The 19,550-nt window shown below is 33.9% G+C and overlaps 1 protein-coding gene across 1 annotated transcript in view; it reads right to left on the bottom strand.

Annotated features, from left to right (window-relative positions):
* Positions 1 to 19,550, bottom strand: part of RIMS1 (regulating synaptic membrane exocytosis 1) — a 400,323-nt gene that overhangs the window by 181,990 nt on the left and 198,783 nt on the right. The window lies entirely within an intron of this gene.

Below are 19,550 nucleotides of genomic sequence, written 5' to 3'. Positions count from 1 at the left end.
ATAAACTTCAGTGTCTCAAAGGGTTTAGAAGGTATCTGGTCTCTCAAAAATCATACATTATTAAAGGCAATATTAAAATATATTCCTGTGGAAAGATAAAAAATAAAAGGTAGGCACAAAAAATATCAAGCTGTGTATTTTCTCTAGTTTATTAGTAGTAGACTAACCTCCAGTTTATTTTATGCTATTAAATATAATTTTCCACATACTTATTTACTAAATCAAATCTGGGGATGGGTTTATTCATATGTGACAACTCTGATATAGTTTCCACAAGAAGAGCTATTTTTGCAACAGTCATTTAGAAACATATCCACTGATAAATTACAAGACGTATGACCACTTAAAATAAATATATATCTGCTCTCCTCTTGGTGACATTTAAAATGAATGTAATAATGAGGACAGTGATGATAATCGGAATAATACATAATAACAGTGACACCAACAGACACAGGGCTGAGAGAGGTGCCTACAGCCCCATAAGCCTTCTTGTCAAGTATCCCCAGTACCTCTGCTTCTTTGTGGTGAGTTCATCTTGCTGCCTCAGCCAATTTCCTTTCAGTTTCTTTTGTATTTCAGAAACAATACTCTGACACACAAAACCTGATTACCAAACTCTAGGCCAGTGATGGCGAACCTTTTGAGCTCAGCGTGTCAGCACTGAAAAACCCTAACTTAACTCTTGTGCTGTGTCACATATAGAAATTTTTTGATATTTGCAACCATAGTAAAACAAAGACTTATACTTTTGATATTTATTTTATATATTTAAATGCCATTTAACAAAGAAAAATCAACCAAAAAATGAGTCCGCGTGTCACCTCTGACACAGGTGTCATAGGTTCGCCATCACTGCTCTAGGCCCTCATTTTTACAAATACAAAGTCAGTCAACAATTACTCAAACATATCACATAACGAATAAATCCTAGGTACATTACATGAGAAACAATGAGTAAAAGAAGAAGCTTTGTTTATTTGGCAGAAAGGAGAAAATGTACAACTGAAACATTCAGACTGGTAGGGTGAAAATTTTAACTGCAGCCATAAAATTTGACAAAAACTAAAGTGAAAATAAGAAAAAGAGGGAGAAAAGATAATATATTCCTTAACATAGAAAATGTTGCAGATAAACTGTTAAAAACTGCTGCTTTTTCTAAGTGAGGAAACTCCAATGAATTAATACGTCTGGGAAAACTATGACAGATATTTGCAAGAAATGTTTAAGATTGTTACAGCTTAATTAATTCCCTCAGATCATAAAATTAATTAGATTCACAAAAGTAGTTAGGCAGGCATGATCTATAATAATAAAAGCATAATATGCTAATTAGGACAGCCGAACAACCTTCCAGACATCCTTCTGGATGACCTTCCAGACAAAGCCAGGGCTGTGAAGGCCAAGGCAAGCCATAGAGGCTTCGAGGGCCAAGTCCCTTGCATGCATTTCGTGCATTGGGCCTCTGGTATCTACATATTGTTTTATAATCGATACCACAGAATTCCCATTCCTAAGATGTTAAACAAGATGAACAATGCACTGCATAAGCCTTTATCAAAACAGAGGATTTGTGGAATGTATCTTCAATTTCTTAATAAGGCTATATTCTACTCAATGTATCACAATCTCCTTATGTCATAAATAAGGTCTCTCAGAAGTCCACATGGGTTATACATGGACATATCAAAAGATTACATCTAAGGGCAATATCCCAGCGCCATGACTTCCATGCACAGTGACATTTATTTTCTGCTGCCTAGACCCAGATGGGGACAGGTGCTATGCTTCCTCATTAGTTGTCTCTTAACTGACAAAAAAGCGATGAGCATGTCTGAAACCATACCATGTGCAGTAAGTCCTCACTTAACGTCATTGATAGGTTCTACAACTTTAAGTGAAACAACAGAACAACCAAACTTACCATAGGCTAATTGAAATAAACAAGAGTTAAGTTCCTACGGCATCTCATCAATGTTATGAGGAAACAACATTGTAAAAAATAATATTATTGGAGGACCTTCTATAGTAAAGGAGGTGGTTATGAAACACTGAGTATTTTATATCAATTAAGTAGACATTAAATTTGTATTTATACACTAATTATAAGCAAAATATTATTCATAATCTAAATTAATCCCTTTTCTACAAAAATATTAAAGCATCATTAGGGTAAGTCTATAAATTTCCTTTAAAACCATACAGAAAAACAATAAAATTTACAATTAATACAATAATTCCAAAGTGGAGTTAAAAACAAAGGGCAGAAAGGAGCATGATGATATTGGTTAAAAGAAGAGCAAAGAAGACTGTTCACTTCATTGTACATCTTTATATTTTCTAGAAAATTCTTATTTTTATTGCTTCACATTTTTAAGTGTTATAAAAATGGGCCAGTAAGAAGTAATTGCCAAATTTGGGAAAGTTCCAAATTTTGACTATTGCAGAATTGCTACAGGATCAACAAAAGCAAACAAAATATAGTTACTATTAATTACAGTTAAATTGAACAATTCACTTAATATCACTTTAAATTTATTTAAAAGGTTACAGTTAGTGGGTAAGTGGAAGCAGCTAATTTAATATTTTTAAACTATTATTTATTCATTTATGTTTGTGATGTTTAGTCTAATTTGGAATATACAGTTTAATTCCAAATATTTTTCTATATCTTATTTTCTTGTGCACTGCAACATTTTTAGATTTATATTTCAAAACTGGTTGTAAGTGTGGTTAATCTACCTTCTAATTTAAAAGCAAAATTAACTATAAAAAAGTCAAAATATTTAATTAAAGTACCACACCCAATCTCAATTATTAGTTATATAAATTACTCCTACTATAAAGTTTACAAAGAAAAAGGAATTGCTTACATGAATAATAAAAAAAATAATAGAATATTTTTCTCAGACCTTTTAACATATTTTATATCAAACATTACAGACATGTACAAAAATGAGCCAAATAGTTACTAAGAAGCAATACAGTTATGTATGTTTAAATACTCTCTTTTTTAATAAAGTGTTTGCCTGGAACTATGTAGGTAACTCCAAATAGAATGGGAAGCCTTTCTTAACTAGTTTTCTAAAAGGAGCATTAGATAATTGGTTCTACCAAAAATGCTATTTATTTCACACACACACACACACACACACACACACACACCCCTTTACAGATTGCACTATGCAGGATACCTTGATTGAGCATACTGGGATATGTTCCATACTAATCCAAACTAAAGTAGGTCTGTGTAATAACAGCTTAATAATTTACAAATGTTAAGCAACCAAAAAAATACAAACTCGAAAGATTATTTTGAAGCAACATGGCTTCTGGAAGTCCATTTCATACTTCAGAAATATGAAGATTATTTGACAATTTTATTCTGATCTTTTGATGTAAGAGCATTTTAAATTCTATCTTTCCACTTAATGAATCCATAAGAAATACATTGGATCATTTTATAAAACCCACAGAAATATTTTACCCAGAGAAATGAAAATTACAACATCCCCTACCATATGGGGAGAAAGAGAGAGAATGAGAATGAATACAAATTCCATGGGTAAAATTGAGAGTTTGGCAGAAAGTGTTATTCAGATAGAAGAAATACTTTACACTTGCCTTCACATGAAATGTTTGTAGAACCAGGAGCACAGAGCAGAAAAAAATGTGCCTTAGATTTACTCTTGATGATATTATTGAGGTGAATCATGACACAGAAGTACATAATTCTTACATTAACAATGTCTTACTTATAAGATTTCATCTGAGGTAAAAGATAACCTGTGTTTAAATTTCCATTCTGTATTTTACACTTAAATTTTAAAACTAACTTTTGTTTAATACAGCACTTTATTCAAAAAATTTACACTACTGTTTTGTGTCAGTTATAGTAATTTTAACTTTCAAAATTTCAAATTACCACAACTGGCACAAGAAGAAATAGAAAATCCAAATGGCCTTAAATTAGTAAAGAAGTTTAATTCATAGTTAAAAGACAAAAGAAGTTGAATTCATAATTTTAAAACAACTTACAATGAAAATTCCAGAGCCAGCTATCTTCACTGGAAAATTATTTTAAGTATATTTAAGGAGTAAATGATACAAATCTTACATTTTTTAAAACATTTAAAAAAAGAGAATAGGAGAAACTATTTCCACTTCTGAACTCATTTTATCAAGTAAGCATCCCCCTAATACTAAACTCCTTATACAAGAAACCCTGTTCAAAGAAAATAAAATAAAAACCCTATGTCCCCCTTATAAACAATGTATAATAATAAAAGGGTAATAATCTAATAAGACTGGATGTCCTTCCAGGCATCCTTCCAGATGAAGCTGGGGCCGGAGGTAAGCCACCTGGGGCCCTGGTGCTGAAGGGAAGCCGGTGCCGGCAGCTGGGGGAGAGGAAGGCCTACTCTTGCACGAATTTTCATGTATCGGGCCTCTAGTTATATATAAAAAAATTGACACCATAGTAGAAAAGATAAATTCTTAGAAAAGTACAACCTTCCAAAATTGAATCATGAAGAAATAGAAAACCTTAACAGACTGAACAAATTGAATCAATAATCAAAACCTTTCAATAAACAGAAGTCCAGGACCAGACGGCTTCACTGGTAAATTGTACCAAATATCCAAAGAAGGTTTAATACCAATCCTCAAACTCTTCCAAAGAGTAGAAGAGGATAAAACACTTCGAAACTCATCCTCAGAGGCCAGCATTACCTTGATATCAAAACCAGACAAGTATCCACAAAATAAATAAATAAATAAATAAAATTTATAAGCCAATATCCCTGATGAACATGAGTATAAAAATTTTCAACAAAATTTAGCAAACTGAATTCAATAATAAATTAAAATGATCATACACAATGATCAAGTGACATTTATTCCAGGTATGCAAGGATGATTCAACATCCACAAATCAGTCACTGTGATATACCATATTAACAAAATTATGGATAAAAATCATATGATCATCCCAATATATGCAGAAAAACATTTGACAAAATTTAACATCCATTTATGACTAAACTCCCAACAACATGGGTATAGAATAAATTTCCCTCAACATAATAAAAACCATATATGACAAGCCCACAGCTAACATCATACTTAATGTTGAAAAGGATGCCCACTACTCTTGCCACTTTTACTCAATAAAGTATTAGAGGTTCTAGCCAGAGTAATTAGGCAAGAAAAAATAAAAAAGCATCCAAATTGGAAAGGAAGGAGTAAAAGTGTCACTGTTTACAAATGGCATGATATTATATATAGAAATCCCTGAAGATTCCACCAAAATTGTTAGAATAAACAAATTTAGTGAAGATGCAGCATACAAAATCAAAATACAAAAATATGTTGCTTATACTAATAACAAACTATAAGAGGGAAATTAAAAAAACAATTCCATTTATAATTGCATCAAAAAGAATAAAATACCTAGTAATAAATTTAACCAAGTAGGTGAACAGCTGTGTACACTGAAAACTTTATGCATCAATGAAAAACATTGAAAAAGATAAAAATAAATAGGTATTTTGTGCTCATGGATTAGCAAAACTAATATTGATAAAATGTCCATACTACTCAAAGCAATCTCAGATTCAATCCCTATTTAAATTCCAGTGACATTTTCAGAGTAATAGAACAGACAATTTTTAAATTTGCATGAAACAAACAAAAAAAGACCTCAAATAGTTAAAGTGATATTGAGAAGAGAGGAAGAAAACTAAGATGGGAGGTATTACTCTCAGATTTCAAACTATATTACTAAGCTGTATAATCAAAATAGTATGTTATTGACAGAAAAACTGACACATAGATCATAGAGAGCCCTGAAATAACTAAGCATATATACAGCCCATTAATATATAACAAAGGAGCCAAGAATATGCAATGGCGAAAGGACAATCTCTCCAATAAATGGGTGTAGAGAAAACTGGACAGACAAATGCAAAAGAATAGAAATGGACCACTATCTTACACCAAGCAAAAAAATCAACTCAACATGGATTAACTACTTAATATAAAACCTGAAACCATAAAAGTCTTAGAAGAAAACAAAGGCAGTTAGTTCCTTGCCATCAGTCTTAGTAATGATTTATTTTAAATCTGAGAACAAAAGCAAAGACCATAAAAGCAAAATTAATAAGTGGGGCTATAAACTAAAAAGCTTCTGCACAGTAAAGGAAATCATCAACAAAATGAAAGGCAACCTCTAAATGGGAGGAAATCCTTGCAAATCATATATCTGATACGGGTTAATATCCAAAATATATAAAAAACTAATACAATTTTAAAAATCTGATTAAAAATTTGGCAGATGATCTTGATAGACATTTTTCCAAAGAAGACATACAGATGGTCAAAAGGTACGTGAAAAGATGCTCAATCAATAATGATCAAGGAAATCCCAATCAGACAGAAGAAGTAAGTGTTGGCAAGATACAGAGAAAAGGGAACCCTTGTGCATTGTCAGTGGGAATGTAAACTGTGGCAGTGACTCTAGAGTATGGTATGAATGTTCCTCAAAACTAAAAATGGAATTACCACATAATCCAGCAATTTCATTTCTGGATATTTATTTGAAGAAGAAAAAACACATTCCATTGTTGGCAGTCTCTCGTCTCCATCAAGTTTTCCTACTCTCTGAAATTGGCCACCAGAGCCAATTGGTTGAGACTTGGTCAACCAGTATTTTGATTTTGAATCCGTTTTTTGAAGCTTGATCCCATGACGCAATTAAAACTAATCTGCAAAAATGATGAATTTAAATAATTTTCGGTTTTAATAAATACCTTATTTATTAAAACAGGACTAACTCCACATCACAGTTTTCTAAAATGTCTTTCTTAATCCAAGAAACCATTGCCAAACAGATACCTAAAAAGAAATCATATATCTTTCTACTCCTAGTTTTGAAATAAATATTACATTCAAGAGCATTTTATGACTGTACATGCTAGAAAAAAATTGAAACATCTTTTATTTTTTTAAAAAAGGAAAACTTAGAAACACAATCACTATTAACACTGTAATGTGGACATGAGTTTAGCCACTACAAACCAACATATCACAGCTAACATAATCATAGTCATCAAAGTACTTGAAAATATAGCTGGCTTAATAAAAACTGGATCATGGAGAAAGCTTTTAGAGTAAGTTCTCCTATTTCTAATAAATTAACATTGGCCCAGTTTTCACCATGTACTTCATTCTCCCCCCACACCCCCTCCCTAACTCCATATGTATTATTGCTGGTGGCAATATTTACCAGAACTGTCATCTATTTTCAAGGTTTTATAAAGTTTTTGTAAAGTGTTCTCCTGCTGTTTACTTCACACCTGCTAACATAATCCTTCCTTTCTGATGCTCTGTTTAGTTACCTTGGAAATGATATCATAACATAGCAGAAACACCTGTCACCGCAAGATGGTTCCTGCTTAATTTTAAGCTGGAGTTAACCGCATTTCTGTATATATATTGAAAAAAATGTTATTTGACACAGGTTTCACACAAAAAAGTCTGCAATCACTCATAAAAGGCAATGTTTTCCTTATAAGTGTATATGACCTGTAGATAAGTTCTGATGGGTTTTCGAAATAAATATGAATGGTTAAGGTTTCACAATGAGAACAATCTGCAACCACTCATAAAACACAGTATTTTCCTTATTAGTGTATATAACCTGGAAATAAGTTCTGATGGATTTCTTAAATACATATAAATGGTTATCTACTTTTGTCAGGAAATGGGAAGATGTCATATTATTAGATGAGGAATTTACTGTCTAACCTGTTAAAAACAACATGCCGATTATTTTATTGTTCCATGACTATCACTTTAAAATAACAAGACAGCTTAGATTTTATTCCAAGAAATGACCAACATGTTTTCATTTAAATTGGTATAGTGAGAAAAAACAGTCTTTAGAGTTAGGCATATCTGATTTACTGCTTTGTGAAATACAGTAAGTCAGTTAATTTACCTTTCTAAGCTTAAGTTTCCTCCTCTGCAAATTGAGGACAATGATACTTAACTTGCTACTTTTTTTTTCTGAAAGAGATACTTCATGTAAAGTGGTTACAACTTGATACTTAGTGCTTGATATTTAGAGGGAAGCTATATTAATTTCCCCTCACATACTCAGTTTACAAATATTAAAATAGCGATTTATTCTAAGACAAAAAAAAATTAAGACCCACTGAGGCAAATGCAGAATTTCATAATTGATTTGAAAGTATGAGATAAAATATTTTTGTCAAAAGAATGCAAATAATAAATTTTTTTATTACCAGAATGTTCGAACTTGAAAGAAGTTTATAGGTCACCTAATTCAAAAGCCGTCCTATCCCAGGAAAGGAAACTGCATTTAAATCACTGGCCCCCAATGATACATTTGATTAACAGCTCAAGTGAGCTTAGAACAGACCACTTTAATCCAAGCCTAGTGCTTTAGCCTTTTTACCACCAGCCTCCTTTACGCCAACACTGCTCTACTAAGCACATTAAATTCTGAAAAACATGTATTTAAAATATAACACCAAGGAATATTTTTCACTATCCTTAAATGCCTAGTTAAAATTTTAAAATGCCAGTATTTACTCTTCCATGGGTTATGCAAATTCATGGTCAAGTTTAAGTAACTTTACAAAATGTCAACATGTGACAAATAATTAAGTAGGACCCTCTTAATTCCCCTTTGTTTGAAGGAATTTATTTTACTTCTTTGAATACTAAGCATACTGGCCACCATTCGACACTATCATTCTTTGGAAAAATACAATATTTTAATGATATTTTGCTTTAAAATACAGCCTCTAATTTACTAAGTTTAAAAATAATGATTTCTAAGACCAACTAGTCAATGACTTAAATACTCATAGCTTGGAAGTATATTTAAACCTTTTTGGGGGCAGAGGGAATTATGAAAATTAATAGCATAGAAAGCCCTTTTGGAGCTATTCTCTGTTAACAGCATGTTGATGGCCTCCAAGCACAGCTCAGCTGCTCTGTATCATTGGTGCTGGGGAAGGGCTAGCATCCAATATAATAAAGAAGTAATATGCAAATTGACCATCACTTCAACACACAAGATGGCCGCCACAAGATGGCCAGCAGGGGAGGGCAGCTGTGGCAATCAGGCCAGCAGGAGAGGGCAGTTGGATGGGACCAGGCCTGCAGGGGAGGGCAGTTGGGGGTCACCAGCCTACAGGGGAGGGCAGTTAGGGGTGACCAGGTCAGCAGGGGAGGGCAGTTGGAGGCAACCAGACCTACAGGGGAGGGCAGTTAGGGATGACCAGGTCAACAGGGGAGCAGTTAGATGTCAATCAGGCAGGCAGGCGAGCAGTTGGGAGCCAGCAGTCCTGGATTGTGAGAGGGATGTCCAACTGCCCATTTAGGCCTGATCACCTAGACTACTGCTTTGTTTTCTTAAATTTACATGTGTAAGGGTAGAGCTGAGAGGTGAGGTGAACTCAGATGTCCTTGACATTATGAATGATTTTCTTGACTAATTGCATTGATAGTTTTCCCCCTTTTTTATTTATACTAGAGGCCCATTGCAGGAAGATTCCTGCAAGAATAGGGTTTCCTCAGGCCTATTCCTGCAAGAATAGGGCTACCTGCAGCCGGAGTGAAGCAGAGAAGGGAGCGAAGCCTGCCTCAGTGGGCTTCGCTCCCTTCTCTGCTGCCTCACTCCCTCTGGTCTACACTGCCTCGACTCCCTCCCTTCTCTGCCCCTCCACTCCCTTATGCAGCACTTGGCTTCCTTCTATGCTGTCTTCAGTCTTCGCTCCATACCTGCATATGCAAATTAACTGCCATCTTTGTTGGGTTAATTTGCATACTCATCCTGATTGGCTGGTGGGTGTAACCAAGTGACACCAATTTGCATGTTTCTCTTTTATTAGTGTAGATTGGCTATCACTAAACATAATAATATACTCTCTAGCTTTTATTTTGGTAGTAATTTTCTATTTCTGTGTTTAGGGCTGGCATAATGTTTGCTTTTGTTCATTAACTTTTGGGGGCTTTCTATCTTCGAAGAGTCTAAAAAGTTATGGTCAGCTAATCATACCTCTTCTTACTTTCTAGCTCTGTTCTGAGTTTGCTTGTATTTTAATTTTTCTTTTATTTAAAGTAAATTTGGGTAGCTGGGGTAGTGTTTGTATGTGTGTTTTGTTCACTATTTTGATCCATTCTCTGCATTATATATTCATTAATAAAACAAAAACTTTTTACTTCAACTAAATAAACTAACACTAAATGTCATGTTCTTGAAAGCCTTCCTTGATCTCCCCAAGTTAAGTTAATCAGTCCCTTTCTTTCTACTGTTTTAACTTACACAAAATATCTACAACATTTTTGACCCTTATTAATTTATCTACCCGTTAAGTGTGTTGTCTTTGAGACTAAGGACCAATGTTAGTATTTTTTTTTCTTTTCAGAACCAAATTATTGAAGTGTAAGTGATTCAATTTTATTATTATCACTATCAAATGTGTAGTGAAATACAAAATAAGTAGACAGCAATATTATTTACTAGGAATTTATAATGTATACCATATTATGTGTGGTATATATGCTAGTAGTCATCCCCAAAACACCGACAGTAGAAAATATTATATCACTTTATGAATGAGGAATTGAGACTCAATATGGGTAAGTAGATTATCCTAAGTCACAAAACTCATGAGCAGAGAAGCCAGATTTTAATTCTGTTACACTCTTAAGCTCAGTCTCTTAACTATATTTTTCTGGATAATAATATCAAGATTAAATTTTACAATCTCAAATTCCTAACTTAACATCAATCCAGGTAAGCTAATGCTCTGAGAGTAATGATAGAAAGGTATGTGCAATACGGAGAATGTGGGACAAATTAAAATCTGTATGTACACATATATGGATATAATCAGGTACATAAATATATTCATATTTTATCACAAGAAAAATTCAAAATATTAAAGTATATATTTGTTTTTCTGTGTGAAGGTAAGGCTTAAACATTAATATATAAAGTACAATTATTAACAATCAGAATCATAATGAATAAATTATATTGACCTACTGGATTTGTTTTGTTTTTGTTAGTTTCACTTTAAGTCATGTAAGATACAAATATTTCCAAAATATATAGCACACTTGCAATATTGGCAGATTGACCAATATAATCATTACATGTATCATTTATTGAAAGCCTAATATATACCAAACGCTATGTACATACAATTAATAATTCTTACACTACTCCAGAAAAAAGATATTACTAACTCCACTTTGCAAATGGGAAAACTGAGGCACAGTTGAAATAGCCAACCTGAAGCTATCCAGGTAATGACTACATATCCAATCCCCTCTATCTTCCATGCCCTGGGAGATAGCAGAGAAGAAGTTTATATCTCTGCTACACTTGGTATCCTGCTAGGGAACTTGCCCACCTGTTTTATTTACTCCACCTAGAGAGGCGACTGCTATGACTGCTTCACAGATGAGAAAACTTAGCTGTAGAAAGCTGAATGTCATCCACAGCCAGTAAGTAGAGAAGCTTGGATATGAAACCACTCTGTTTGATTCCAAATTCATGTTTTGCTCCCTCCTAGAGGCATCACTGTGAGAAGCAGATATATTTGTTTGTGCTGCAACCAGTGAGAATGGGCAATACTCAAGTCCAATTGAGATGCACAGCCAAGCTGGGCTATGCGCATCATAGGTCTAGCCTGCTATATTTTTTAGATACTTTTGTCTGTTTTGCTAGTTTGACTGGCTGCTGAAAATGTTAGAAACTTCTCCCCAAGGGGCCTGCTAAACTGCAGTAGGCTCTTTTTCTCTTCAAATTCAATTTTATAAACTTGAAGACTAATAATAAAATCCAATTATAACCTATGAATAAACTAAAAGCACATGAGGCTCTCTTATGAATTAATGGTATGGGTTTAATTGTTTTGACATGGTGATATTACTTATGAAATTTCACACCATCTTTTTTCCTACCTTCTGTTCTTTACCTGTTTTTCAGAGCATAAAGTTGATAGAAGGTTGAATTTTGGAAAAATGAGATGTTACTATATTACTAAAATATACTTGGTGTTTAGCATATAATATGGTAGTAAACAACAAGGATCAGTGATACTCAAAGTGTGGTCTGTGGTAAGGCATCACTGAAAAATTATTAGAAATGCAGATTTCTAGGCCCCATTCCAAATCTATTCAATTTTCTGAGGGTGGAGTCTAGAAATCTGCATTTACACCAGCCCTTCAAGTGATTTGTTGCCCAGATTTTTCATAACAGCCTTCTCCAAGTGAAGCATGGAGTGAGTCAAGCATGACCTTGAGTAATTGTGTCGTGACTCAGTTTCCTCATCTGTTACGTGGAGATAATAATAAAGTGATCTAAATGATGAAATAAAATACATGGATGTATGGTACAAACACATACAGCCATGCACAGCAGAGAACACTGACTGCAACAATATTATGTGCTCAATAAACATCAGCTTCAAAAATGTTTGCCTCCACAATTGGTGATATTTTCAAATGATATGCTTTGCAAATTAATTCTTATTATGATATTACTGCTGTCACTAATGCTAGTTTGGTCACATTTAGGCCATGCTCCTCCTATTTTACCTTCATGGAGAAGCTGGGCCACCTTCCACTCTGCCCAGTATATGAAGATTCTAACTCCCTTGATTTTTGAGAAAAAAGATTGACAACTTCATGCTAATCACAATATGTATTATCAAGAGATGTTGGGGACAGGTCTTCCTCCACTAAAAGAAAGCAACAGACTAAAAAACATATTTAAAACACCATAAGTAATGAATCAATGTCTGAGAAACTAAATTGGTCAATTCCTATTTATTTCTTAGCACACCCTCTCCTTTCTAAACCATCAGATTTCTTAGAAATAACAATGTGAAAATGTTCATATTTTGGGGATCCCCTTATGGTTATTTTAAAAAATTTTGTCAGTTTCCTTGTTTTGAAAAGAAATGTTTGATCTGCTTTTTATTTATAAATATGGGCTTGTAAATATTATATTCCAGTGCCTTTGGGTATTTTCCTCAAGAAATATCAAAATTTCAAATCCTTTGTCTTTCTATACAACTTCCCAAATAGTCTGTGGGATACAATTTTGCCATTATAAAGTAAATGGTATAAGATATGTGTCCCAAAATAAGTTTAAAAAAATGTGCTATTTGTGGAAGAATAAATAATAAATAAAATAATAAAAGCACTAAGATAAAAAATGTACAGTAACAGAATCATGTTGATGTTACTGTAAGAGAATTTAGTGGATCAAACTGCACAATACCCTCAAAACACATGTCTCTAAGCAGATTATCCATCACATGACCTACTTCCAGAATCAGGCTCTACCTTGATATTCTACTTAAAAAAATGGATGTGGATTACACACAATTCATGCTTAACTATTGCAGTAGCATTGATAAAATATTGACCTAAAAATAATCAAACTTCACAGCAAAGGAATGAATATATGAGTAAAGTAAAATATGCTTTTCTCTAAAAAAAATAAACTGGTGTGCAAAATAATAAATTTAGGGAAAAAGTAGCTGGGAGTGGTGTATACCACATAAAAGTAAATGTCATTCACATATTAAATAATAAAGTTTCTGAACTAATCACCTAGCCACAGAGTTTGTCTACCACAAATAGTCAGCACATGCAGAGAAAAGAATAACAAAAAGTTCTGAATAATTGCTAATAATTGAAATCAACTGGTTGAAAAAGCTTTTAATCTGATTATTTTGCAAGACTCAAAATGATCTCCTCCTGAAATAATAGGTAGAAGAGAATACACGGAAATGAGGAACCACAGAAGAGTCATCTACTGAAATGTGTGAACAGGAATCACGAGCAGCAATCTGGTTTGGCCTCAGGCCATACTTTGCTTATTACAATTCCCGGATGCTTCCTGAGGCTACCTGGATATGCAGCCGTAAAGTAATGGCTGAATGCAGTTACCAATTTACCTCAGATATTAGAAGCTAACAGAGATGAACTATCCATTTTTATCAGTTTGCAATGAGTGAAAGAAATATAGTTTAATTGAATTTAAGAGAAAAACAGTCACATTAGGGTCCAACTGCATTAATGCTTGAATACTCACCTAGCTCTTTCTATTCTACTTAAAATGCAAAAAAGCATAAATAAAAGACTTATACTTGTGTAGTTTTCCAATACCAGAAATTTCCTACTCTTTTATCTATTCAATATCTCTGAGCAGGACATAATATTATGTCCATTTTTTAAGTAAAAAACCTAAGTCCAGAGAAGCTGTGACTTTTTCCCAGGACATAGGGCTGCAATTCAAACCAAGATGACCCAACTCCCAGCGTGTCACTGTTACCATTACCCAAAGATGGTTCTTTCTTACAAGCAGTGAAAGTTACCTGCTCTATTACATATTGAGTTTATAGGCCATTTTGAACACAGATGCACATGTGACTGAGGTAATTATGGAATACTGTAATACTTCACAGATAATATAATGACAGATCAACGTACATGGTTCTTTAACCACATATGAATTTGCCATAGGTAAGTTTACCTTAAAGATCACTTTAGAGCTAGAAGGGTAAATACCCACAGGCTTCCTAGAACCTTTAAAGGAGAATAACGAAAGCAATTCTGGAGAAAGTTCAAACATTGATGAAACATCTGTAAAGTTTTTCAGTGGTAGTAATGAAATGGGAGCAATAATTATGCTAAGGTCAGACTCTAATGAGTTAATTTAATGTCATGAAATGATCAGGAATTATCACATGCAATATGGGAACATTAAAGAGAGAACATTATACTCACAAAAATTAAGATTTCAATAACATATATTGTAAGGCTAAAGAAGGAAGAAATAGTTACACACACACACAAATCTCGCAATTACTAGTCATATAATCTGGTCAGTTGGTTCACTTCAGAAATAGTTAAGGAGTAAAAATAATGGTAGTGGTATGGTGGAAAAATAATTCATTAAGGTATTAATCTGTGATTTTTGGCCCCAGATTCCAAAGCCATATTCAAATCAGGCTATTTTCTATTTCCTTGTCTCAAGGATGTGTGTGTGTGTGTGTGTAAGATAGAGAAGCACACTGTAGATTGTGTAGAGGAATCCTGGAAGATTCCCCAGTCTTGAAGAAGGTGGAGACTGGCAGCCCTGGGGATACCTGAGACTCAGGGATGGCTAGCGGGGAATTCCCTAGGCATGTGGCGAAACCTTTGAGGAGAGGGCTGTGGATGAGGGCAGGAAGGCTGTGCAAGGGCAAATATAAGTTTTAAAGTAAATAAAAAGGTAAAAAGGCCTGGGAAGGGGGCAGGAGCAGATTAGAGGGAAAGGAGACATTGTATTAAAAAGATAAAATCTTAAAAGAATAAATAAATAAATAAATAAATAAATAAATAAATAAGAGGCTTAATTCTCCCTGTTGAAACTAAGAGACTCCCCCATCCCATTTTTCTTAGAGCATTACTTATAAGTTCTTTCTCTGTTTGAAATATATTTAAAAGCTAGTAAGTCTCTTGTGGCTTTAAGACCCAGAGATGTCTTTCCCAAGGACATGAAGCCACCTCTTTGAGATGCAATCATCAAAGAAAGCGGCACCCCTCTCTCAGTTTCTGCAGGAAAGTAGAGGCTAACTTCTTCAGGTACCTCCCTCCAAGTAACAAAACTACCTCTGGTCATAAAGGTAGAAGAAGTTAATTTACCTTGGGATAATGACAATTAGCTAACTCTTCTGGTCACCCCATTTACCAGATGAATTTAGGATGAACTGTGTGTGACATGGTGTATCAAGTCCTCCAACTTGAGGACTAGCTCATGTTTATCTTGAAGACACAGGTTGTATCTGCCTGCTATATAAAAGGGTGAGATTTATTTCTGTCCATCTCTTAGTGAATTTCCTGTAATGTGTATCACATTCTGGTTTAATGTTTGATCAGTAATAGGATGGTATTCTTTCTCATCCACCTTTGTGGAGAAGTTTTCTGCATTGACAGGAGACTTTGTTTTGTTTTATCTCCCTAAAAGCTGGACCAGAGGCTCAGAACATCTCCTTCACCAAAGAGTCCCATGCTCTAAGTATGGGACTGAACCTCCCAATAGTCTCTGTGGTTGCTGACATGGACTTGAGAACTGGAGGGGCCCTTACAATGCTTTGGTAGCATATACATAGGAACATCTCTGGCCTGGCCAGTGTAGCTCAGTGGTTGAGCATTGACCCATGAACCAGTAGGTCATGGCCGGATTCCCGGTCAGGGTACATGCCCGGATTGTGAGCTCAATCCCCAGTGGGGGGCATGCAGGAGGAAGCCAATCAATGATTCTCTCTCATCACTGAGTTTCTATCTTTCTATCTCCCTCCCTCTTCCTCTCTGAAATCAATAAAATACATTTTAAAAAATAATAATATAATTTTTAATGCTTTCTGTGAATGCAAACAAAAAAATTGAGTTCAGCCCTGGTGGGTGTGGCTCAGTTAATTGGGTGATGTTCAGTGCACTGAAAGGTTGCTGGTTTGATTCCCAGTCAGGGCACATGCCTGGGTGGTGGGCTTAATCCCTGGTAGGGGGCATATAGGAGGCAGCTGATCAAGGCCTCACTTTTACATTGATGTTTCTCTCTCTCCCTCTCCCTTTCTCTCTCTCTAAAAATAAAAAATGTATATTTTAAAAATCTGTTTCATAAGAAAGCATCTTAATATAAGCAATTAAATATATAAATGATCTTCCAACTAAACTGATAGGAAGTTATTTGCATTTGTAGACTATACATTAAATTATTATAACCACACAGTTGAATAAGGAGTAGGAGATTATATATTTGCTATAGCCAACTCAAGTAGAAGAATTAACTACACAGTTTTAGCTTACTGAAATAAAATTAAAAAATAACACAAAAAGCATTTAAAAATCACAAAAACATGCAGTAACTTTCTACAGAATACTATATTAGACTATAATATTATATTTTTACTCAAGTATTTTTTTAATGCATTCAACAAAAATCAAAGTGGGAAAAAGCAGTCTTATAGAGTACTGAAAAATCTGTAAAAAGACAATCCCAAATGTTTGTAACAAATATAATTACTTTGTAAATGCAACTTGGTGTTTTCTATTTTAATTTGCTTATAAATGATGGCAAAAATACAATGCATTATGTATTTGGGTCATATATTTCTAAAAATAAGCTGCTTCTATAAAAGAGTGAATTGAAAGAACAAGTGAAATCAGTTTCTAATAATACCATGCTTTGTCAATAACATGTTATCTATTTTTTGTATGACTAAAAAAACTCAGTGCTTATAAGTTTTTGACTTTCAACCAAACTCGTGCGCTTATAAAAAATATATACGAAAGTAAATTAATTCATTTTAGTTAATAAAGAACCAACCAAGAAGTGTATTAATCATACATTAAGCACTCGCTAAATGGAAAGGAGATTGCTTACACATTTGAATGAATCCTCCAAACATTAAAATCTATCTGCTCCCATCTTTCACGAATGCACCATTCACCACTGAGGTGGGTTCACATCTGGACTTGGTTAAGCAGAATAGCTTTGGGGAAGCCTCCTTATTCTTCTCAACTCAAGTATCTTCCAGAGTCTTGTGTGAGAAAGAAGGGGACCAAATATCTCTCTAACACCATGTAATCTGAACCCCGTGGAAAAGATAAAGCCAAAGGTCACTGGTTCAATGAGACAACTCCATATAATGACTAAGAAAGATACGCTAACATGCAAAATTGGATATTAGAGTTTCAAAACAAGAATTTCAAAAAACTTAGTCGCCAAAACCGGTTTGGCTCAGTGGATAGAGCGTCGGCTTGCGGACTGAAGGGTCCCAGGTTCGATTCCGGTCAAGGGCATGTACCTTGGTTGCAGGCACATCCCCAGTAGGAGATGTGCAGGAGGCAGCTGATCGATGTTTCTCTCTCCTCATTGTTTCTAACTCTCTATCTCTCTCCCTTCCTCTCTGTAAAAAATCAATAAAATATATTTAAAAAAAAAACTTAATTGAGGAACAAAAGGTACAGAGAAGTGCCATTCATTCATTCATTCATTCTAAGTTCACAGAGTGCTTACTATATTTGCAGCATTGTGATAAGTGCTGAGCAAATCAACAAGAAAAATAAAATACGGTCCATGTCATCCAAGTAATCAGAGCAAAGCAGAGGAATTAGAACATGTCCACAAATAAAATGAGATTTAATATTCCTTTAAAACAGTCTCTACTGTTTATAACACGAGAATTTATCTTGGAAAAAATTAATTAATCACATGATCTTATTTTAAATGTCACACGTTTTGAGGCAGGCACTCTGAATTTTCAACTGCATCCTGTCAGCCTTTTAATGTCTAGAAAATCTCTACATTTCTCTGGTCATACTTTTAATCTCTACCAAAAAAGAATTTTGCCTGTAATAAGTAAACTAACTTTCAGTGTGGATACAATTCCATGAAATGACCTAAGTTGGAAATTACTTTGCAAAACATTTAACCAATGCTGATCTAGTTAAAAGTAAATTATAAAAGTATATTTTTGGTTCATCTGTACTTACTAAATTGTGCCAAGTCAAATTCTAAAGCCCTCATTTTCTCTATCACAATAACTTACTTCACCAGTGTGATAGATGCAGTTAAACAATGACTTTTTATAATCTAAACATTTTCTTTTCAAAATAATTTCAAGATGAATTAGAAGACAATTACTTCAATTGTTCATTTGATGTTTGATATAGTAATATTTCATTAAATAGTCCAACTATTACAAAACACAACATATTACATTATTTTGTGTCTGTTCACATGTCTTAGGGCAAAGTGCAAAATTATTTTAAAAAATGTCTTGAATAAAGCATTTATTTATGTGGCACTAACCACTAATTTGAAATTACCATGCTCAAAAATAAAAGAAGTTATGACAATAATGCCTCATCAAATAAAAATATAGAGAAATAAATTATTTTAAAAATAAAGTGATTATAGAGTTGGAAAGTACAAAAGTCAAAAGAGGGATGTGCGCTTTTGTTAGCATGCAAACAAATAGACAGGCATAAAGCTCACTTCCCTCAAGAAAATGTCCCATGCACCCTGAACAGAACAGAGCTTTAAAGTCTGGGCTAGAGTTTTTGTGTTAATTTCAGACCTATACCTGAACGGCAAAATGAACCTGCAAGTTCTCTCTGCATGTATAAAATAGTCTCTTCAATTGGCAATAAAAAAATCTCTTAATTTGTGTGCACCCTGGGGATAGCTGGTCTAGCCAGAAATTAGATTCCAAGTTATCTTAAATTTTACAGAGCTCCTGTTCTGATTGATTTATATAGATTAATAAGTACTTACATAATTCTAATGTAAGGAAAATAAAGAATCCAGAGGGAAGAAAGAAGCTGAATTTCTAATACTTTGAAGATGCTTGTCCTTTAAGAAAATCTATTCTCAAGAAATTGCTGACTTTGAAAATATAAGACTTTGGCTTAGAATCAGCTTTATGAAAAGCACAATGAGATAT

Source organism: Myotis davidii, unplaced genomic scaffold (genome assembly GCF_000327345.1).
Source record: "Myotis davidii unplaced genomic scaffold, ASM32734v1 scaffold104, whole genome shotgun sequence".
NCBI classification, from domain to species: Eukaryota; Metazoa; Chordata; class Mammalia; order Chiroptera; family Vespertilionidae; genus Myotis; species Myotis davidii.
This window is presented reverse-complemented; position numbering and strand designations above follow the sequence as displayed.